Source organism: Notolepis coatsorum, assembly GCF_963971535.1.
Source record: "Notolepis coatsorum genome assembly, chromosome: 13".
Taxonomy (NCBI): domain Eukaryota; kingdom Metazoa; phylum Chordata; class Actinopteri; order Aulopiformes; family Paralepididae; genus Notolepis; species Notolepis coatsorum.
Genome location: NC_140177.1, coordinates 22,405,789 through 22,413,660, shown reverse-complemented (window position 1 = coordinate 22,413,660; position 7,872 = coordinate 22,405,789).

Here is a 7,872-nt window from a genome sequence, read left to right as displayed (position 1 = left end):
ACGGAAGTCTTACCAACAGAGACGCGCTCAGTGACGTACTCTATGGCGGGGGAATTTCCGCGGTGCACACGCCCAATCTTCCAGGGCGTGGGACCAGGAAACTCCCTCCCCCCCCCCCCTCTTACCCTGTAACGTGCCGAACAGCAACGTGACAGGAACCTTGAAGGACAGGTGGTTTTAACCCCTGACCAACAGAAAAAAGGGGAGGAAAGGATTACCAGTTCACCCCTTTACGACCCCTCACCCATGATACGATGTAATGACAGGTAGAGCATGACACAGTCATAGCCTGCTACATGAAGCATCGAACAGCCTCACATAGCTCATGTGATAACCTGCTACCTGAGTTTTACTAAAGAAAAAACACAGAACAGAGAGGGCCCTTTTAACTCTTTCAGTGCCACTCACGAGATTTCTCGTGTTTTTTTATAGGTGGTTGCTAGCCACTCACGAGATTTCTCGGAATTATTATTATTATTATTTTTTTGCGATCTGAAAAATTATTGCATCACCCGAGCCTACCCGAGTATTGCCGAGCTGCGCCGGTGATCACTGTGGAAAAAAGCGCCCCCTGTCGTCTCCCAGATGACATAAGTGATTTTGGAATGGACTCAATGAAAATGAATGGGGAAAAAAATCCGGTACTCCACATTTTCCAGTTCACTGATCCAGCCGGGGTTACTAGAGTTCATTCTGGAGCCTCAGATCCCCGCGGATCATGGAGATCCACTGTGTCGCGTTGGATCCATACACGTATCGATTTTTTCGAATGGTGATCAGGAATTGGAATATACCAGTTGGATACCATCTGATGTCAGGTAAGGACTCTATGTTATCAGTGGTAGGATAATCAGAGTAAGTTTGATGAAGTTATAAGCTGTTTTGTGAAATGTCTTCTTTCGGTTTCAATGTAAAACTCCGAGAGGAAATCAACGAGGCGATTATCCGCGCGCGGCCGTAATGTGCGTGCGTGCACGTATAATATTGATCATCTAGCGTTTATTTGAAAACGATTCATAAAAAGGCCGACGAATATCAACGTTGTGGAATATTCCACTAAAAGACGATTTTCATAGAATGCTCCAGAATGAGCTGTTTTTTATATCAAAACGGGGGCTTTTCTAACTGCTCTGAAACGGCAACGACGCGATAAAAAAACAATCTGCCTTCACAGCACTGTCTGGAAAATAGTCTTTGATAATGCGATGGGCAGATTAGACACATAGCCATAATTTAAAACATAGATTAGGCGATATTAACGTTAACATTGGCGCGGATGGTGGCATTCAAGCGGTAAAATGGAAAACCAGGCGTGGCACTGAAAGAGTTAAGAGCCCCGGTCCAGACTTACACATGTGCTTCTGTGGGCCAACCTAACCCAGTTGTAGATCACAAGACACACACAACCCTTCATCACAACAAAAAAATTGCAAAAGTACACTCTTACAGAGGAACTCCGTTTTTCATAACTATCTGTATGTCATGTATGTCATATATGTCCTGATGAATTGAAAATGGGGGACCCTGATGTAAACAAGACGAAAGTCTTTCTCTGGTCTGCATCCCCTTAACAATTGTGTGTATTGAGCTGTACTGTATTGTACCCATTCTGAAATCTGTTAATAAAGTTTTCAATCAATCAATCAATCAATCAAGAGAATACAGAATCCTCGATTATGTATTGGCCACAGGCCTTGCTAAGCACACATGATAAGTGACCAAACAATCTTTTCTTTAGGAAAAAATTGTTTCTCAAGCGGAAAGCACAACCCCAGCAATTAAGCTGAGGGTTACATCGTATCCCCACAAACACAGTGACACAATATATTGTAACCAACATGTCTGAGAGGAGGGGGGGAAGCCCCAGGAAACCGGGGGGACACCCCTCTTATCTTACCCTTGATACGACCAAGTCGAACAGGCACCTCTGTTAATGTGTGAACATACTGTTCATTGTCATCACAGGCTGAGAAAAAGATTCATTACTCAATCACATGTCACTAAGCATAGCTTTACAGGTTTAATTAACCCTCTTAGTTGTGAGTTCACCCACGGTACAAGTACAACGTTACATGAACACACATGTTCTCATCACAACCAAACCAGTTCATTTTTACACACGTAAAAAACAATGCCGATTCACTACAGAGAGAAGCTATACCAGTGACAAGACAATTCACACACAACACGCGTCGTATCCTCAATGTATTGCAGCAACACATGTTTTGGAAACATCGTTATTACAAAACATTAAAAGGGAAGAAAAGAAGAAGTGTTTAAAGTCCGGTCGGGACTCCTACCTTCACCCAGAACGCAGGCCGAAAGAACCGCAACACAGGTTAACGGGACACCGAGTTGACCCAGCACCTCCTGCGCCGGTGACAAGGGTATGTCCGCAACGCCACCCAGCCGCCGTTCTCCATGTTGACGAAGTCCTCGCTGGCACTGGCAACCGGGTGTAGGGTCGACTAACATCCTCTGTCAAAGATGACGTTGTAGTCAGAGTGTTTTAAGGCATGTTATAGTCACAGTATCGTTTCAACAGTGTAGCATTAAGCTAACAGCCGTCCGACTGATAGCAACAAGCTAACGTTTACTAGCCTGGTAAACACAGCAAGCTAGCACCGCAGCTAACAGCTGACTGGCTAACACAGTAGGCCACAACTAGCACTCCAGCTAAGCAGCTATCACCTGAACTGTACACAACGACATAACAAGCCACACTTCAGACAGGCCGCTGTCCAAGTCCCTCCCCTAAGAGGGAAAAGAAAAATAATGTCAAACACAGTTTTCAACAGTGATCCAGACATACAGCAGGGCCAGCACAATTCCCATTTCGGGCTGCAGCCGACTTTGAGCATGGAACTCCCGATAAAGAATATCCTATGCCCACATTTCCTCGTTAGGGTGTACTTTCACTTTTACGGGACAGAGAAGCATCCGCTCGTCCAGAGAATCCTGGGTTCACCAGGTCCTGGTCGCGGCCCACTAGATTGACCATCATGGGCGTCAGACCAAGATCCTCCAACCGCCGTTTAAGAAGCCGAGCAGAGGACCCCAGTCTGGAGTCGGCGTTTCGTAAATTGTCAGCCAACCCCCACAGCATCAACAACAACCAGAGCTCGCAAGCAAAACAGTACATACCCCAACCTGGAAGCGACCGCCTTCTCACAACAGTCGGTGCTTCCCACAGTCCAGCTGTGTGGCCGGAGGGCCAACCCATCCAGCCGCAGCAAGGAGGACTGTAGCTGGGGAGCATGTCAGCGGCGTGAGCTCCTAATACGAAAAAGCCATTGAAGGTCAGAATGATCATCATCTTCCAGACACTCCAGTAACGAAGACAATATCGCCGTATTTTCTCGAAATAGTGAGAGAGAAAATAAAGATATGATGTCAACGTATCTTCCCGTTCTTTTGTTTTCCAACTTTCTTCTACTAACAACCTCGTCAAGTGGGGATCTACCGAAGGCACTTCCTTGTGGTGAAAGTGAAGAAGGAGGCGAGTAGGTGACCACACACCTGCTTATGAAGGTAAGCGGATGGGGGTGTGGCCAGACGAATGTTGGGATGTAAAGGTACATGGTGGAATTTTTTATTCAGTGCACGTGCACGAAGTGAAGTACAGTGCAGATGATGCTGAGCGAAAGCCATAATGAAACAGAACCCTATGTGTCAACTGTCAAGTTTAATGCAAACAGACAAAGCGTTCACAAGGAAGTAACACACACATCACGTCCAGTTTACCACGCATTTATCCCAAATTCGATTGAATCTGGAGGTCATACTTAAGTTTCAAGTTTCAAGTTTGCTATTGTCACTTGGCCTATACACGATGTAAATAATACATGTAAAAACGTTGCTTCCTAGACACCACAGAGCAAGCTTTGTGAGACGAAAGCAAATACCTCCATGACCAAAACCTGTGTTCCCGCGTGTATTTTCATGACGAAACTTTCCTCCTTGTGAAAAATGTAATCTGTAAACCCCGGCGCTGATCAGTTGAGTTGTGCGAACAGCTTGGCGCTGATCAGTTGAGTTGTGCGAACAGCCGCCCGGCGCTGATCAGTTGAGTTGTGCGAACAGCACAGCGCTGATCAGTTGAGTTGTGCGAACAGCACAGCGCTGATCAGTTGAGTTGTGCGAACAGCACAGCGCTGATCAGTTGAGTTGTGCGAACAGCACAGCGCTGATCAGTTGAGTTGTGCGAACAGCACAGCGCTGATCAGTTGAGTTGTACGAACAGCACAGCGCTGATCAGTTGAGTTGTGCGAACAGCACAGCACTGATCAGTTGAGTTGTGCGAACAGCACAGCGCTGATCAGTTGAGTTGTGCGAACAGCACAGCGCTGATCAGTTGAGTTGTGCGAACAGCACGGTGCGGTGAAAATTTTCAAAGTCATGTAGTGTATCGGCTGCTTTATATGTCTGTATCAGCTGCTTTATATGTCTTTGGGCCGCCCCCCCTCCCCTCTCCAGCCGTCACTCATACACACCTCTAGACAATCTAACAGAATAATTGGTTTAACGATCCTACAGGAACATCCACAGTGGAAATAAGGGCAGCACTACCTGACTGTTATTACCACACCTTCAGAAATGGCCTCCTGTTTAAAATCAACTAAATTAAGAGAACAATTAGAGGCCTTTCACGAATCTTTCCTGTTTGTTCTTCATGTTGGAAGAAACAACGGTTGCTATGTGTTGATATGTGAGAACTATATCAACAGAAATATAATAATTGGATGTGTCATTACTGGATCTAACAAGTCAAGGTGGAACAGTAATATCATGCTTTTCCAGTGTTTTCCCTGCTGAAAGTGGTTACCAATGGCCACCATGTTGGAAGATATAGATGGGTTTCTCGTCCACGTCAGACTCAGGGCGCATCACAGAGGCAAAGGAACGTTCAGGAGGAACATGATTCTGGTCAGAAGACTACAATATATTTGCATTTGTTAACCATGCTAGTAATCTAAACAAAGCTAGTTATGTAAAAGGCGAATGCTGGTCAGGGCCATGCTGGTTTGGCAAAATTACATCCAGCTGTTTTCGTTTGAAACTATTTTTAGTCAAGGGTGTCATGGTTTCTCCATAGAGCTCCATTATACTTTTAGTCAGGGGAGTGTCATGGTTTCTCCATAGAGCTCCATTATACTTTTAGTCAGGGGTGTCATGGTTTTTTTTTTTTTTTTTTTTTTTTTATCAAATATCTTTCTTTTCTTTTTCTTTATTTTTTTTTCTCCAACATGAAACAAAACATATATCACAAACAATACAATAATAATACATAAAAAGACTTCCCAAGACAATAACTTAACACCACATGACAAGACAATAACTGATACAGACTGTACAGTGATCATCCTACATGGACACTCGCTCGTTCTCTCCCCCCCCCCCCCCCCGCTCACCCAAGGACCTCAACATGAGTCACACTCACAATACATTATTCAGTAAAAAAAAAAAAAAAGAAAAAAAAAGAAAAAAAACCCAAACTTATATGCGTTCTTTTAACTTTGCCACTGCAGCCAACCAAATTGCGATATTAGATTCCTTAACCCCTACAACACGTGCCGTGGATATCTCCAAATAGATCACATCAAGTTAGGTGAGAAACCATACCTTCGGGCAGAGTTTGTCTGGGTGAAACCAACGTGAGGCAATAAATTTTTTGCGGCTGTGAGGCCAAAATGAGTCTTTTCACCTGTATAGAGGTCGGTAATTGAGAGAGATCATTCAATAACAATACAGAAGAAGATACAGGTATGGTTAAAGAGAAAATGTCAGAGAGCTGATATGTAACATTTTCCCAAAAACTCACAACAGGGGGGCATTCCCAGTACATATGCATAAATGTACCTGTGGCGCCGTGTGGACACAAGGTACATAAAGAGTCAGGTCTGAGACCCATTGAATTCAATCGTCTAGGAGTTAAATAAGTCCTGTGAATAAAATGTAGGTGAATCTGTTGGTGATCTGGGTTGTGTAAGGATAACTGAACATTTTCCCAGACTGCATCCCAATCAAAATCTACATCCAACTCCGGGACATCCTTTCTCCAAATCGTATCCAGGGAAGGTCTTTATACGAGGACGTGAGTAAATGGCGATAAAAGTCAAACGAAGCCTCTCGATGTCTCTTTGTCATAAAAGAATTTGTGAAAGCGGTGATGCACTAGTGGAGCGTCCCATGGCACGCCATGAGCCTTCAGAGCTGCTCTTATTTGTAAATAAAAGAAAAAAGAGGTTCCGGGGAGATCATATCCGTTGGATGTCATGGTTTTTCCATAGAGCTCCATTATACTTTTAGTCAGGGGAGTGTCATGGTTTTTCCATAGAGCTCCATTATACTTTTAGTCAGGGGAGTGTCATGGTTTTTCCATAGAGCTCCATTATACTTTTAGTCGGGGGAGTGTCGTGGTGTCTCCATAGAGCTCCATTATACTTTTAGTCAGGGGAGTGTTGTGGTTTTTCCATAGAGCTCCATTATACTTTTAGTCAGGGGAGTGTCATGGTTTCTCCATAGAGCTCCATTATACTTTTAGTCAGGGGAGTGTCACGGTTTTTCCATAGAGCTCCATTATACTTTTAGTCAGGGGAGTGTCATGGTTTTTCCATAGAGCTCCATTATACTTTTAGTCAGGGGAGTGTCGTGGTGTCTCCATAGAGCTCCATTATACTTTTAGTCAGGCGAGTGTCATGGTTTCTCCATAGAGCTCCATTATACTTTTAGTCAGATGAGTGTCATGGTGTCTCCATAGAGCTCCATTATACTTTTAGTCAGGCGAGTGCCATGGTTTTTCCATAGAGCTCCATTATACTTTTAGTCAGGGGTACCATGGTTTCTCCATAGAGCTCCATTATACTTTTAGTCAGGGGAGTGTCATGGTTTTTCCATAGAGCTCCATTATACTTTTAGTCAGGGGTGTCACGGTTTTTCCATAGAGCTCCATTATACTTTTAGTCAGGGGAGTGTCATGGTTTTTCCATAGAGCTCCATTATACTTTTAGTCAGGGGAGTGTCATGGTTTTTCCATAGAGCTCCATTATACTTTTAGTCAGGGGAGTGTCATGGTTTTTCCATAGAGCCCCTTGTACTTTTTTTGCACCGCAGCTCACTGAGTAGGCAGCGCACACTCATACACACACACACACACACACACACACACACACACACACACACACACACACACACACACACACACACACATACATACATACCAAACACCAAACATTACCCACTCCCTTCTGTTCGTACGTCAAAAACCTCACCATGATCCATCTCTCCTTTACTGTTTCAGTAGCGCGATCAATGCTGCACACCTGGGAGTTCTATGTTCATTTACACCAGCATTAAATTCACTCACCATTATTATCCACAGCATATTCACCTGCACTTCCCAAGGCTGACGTTGTTTGACAAAACAGAGGCGCACCTTTTTTTCTACAGTATGTTAAATAGAATGGTTTGGCGCTTGTTCATGTTCACATGAGCGGCATTATTATATTTCTTGTTATTATTACTATTAACTTGATTAGGGTTAAGGGAAACATTTCTAAAATATGTGAGATATAGTGTGTAATGAATAAAAAAACTTGTTTAGGAAACTACATTTAGCATTTTATTTAGCATTTTTTCCCTGTGCTCGCAAGGGTTTCCCCTCCCGATACGATAAACCCAATGGAAAAACATGCACAACAGATGGCTAAAGCTGTCGTGTCCCTGGCGAATACGGACAGGAGCACTTGGATTGGTCCCCGGGCATGGCCCCACGCCGCAGCCCATGTCTGCTCCCGGCTGCCCTTGGGGGGGGGAAGGACGACGGGATGGGAAAAGTGCAGAGAGACATTTCATCGCCGACTCAGTGCATGT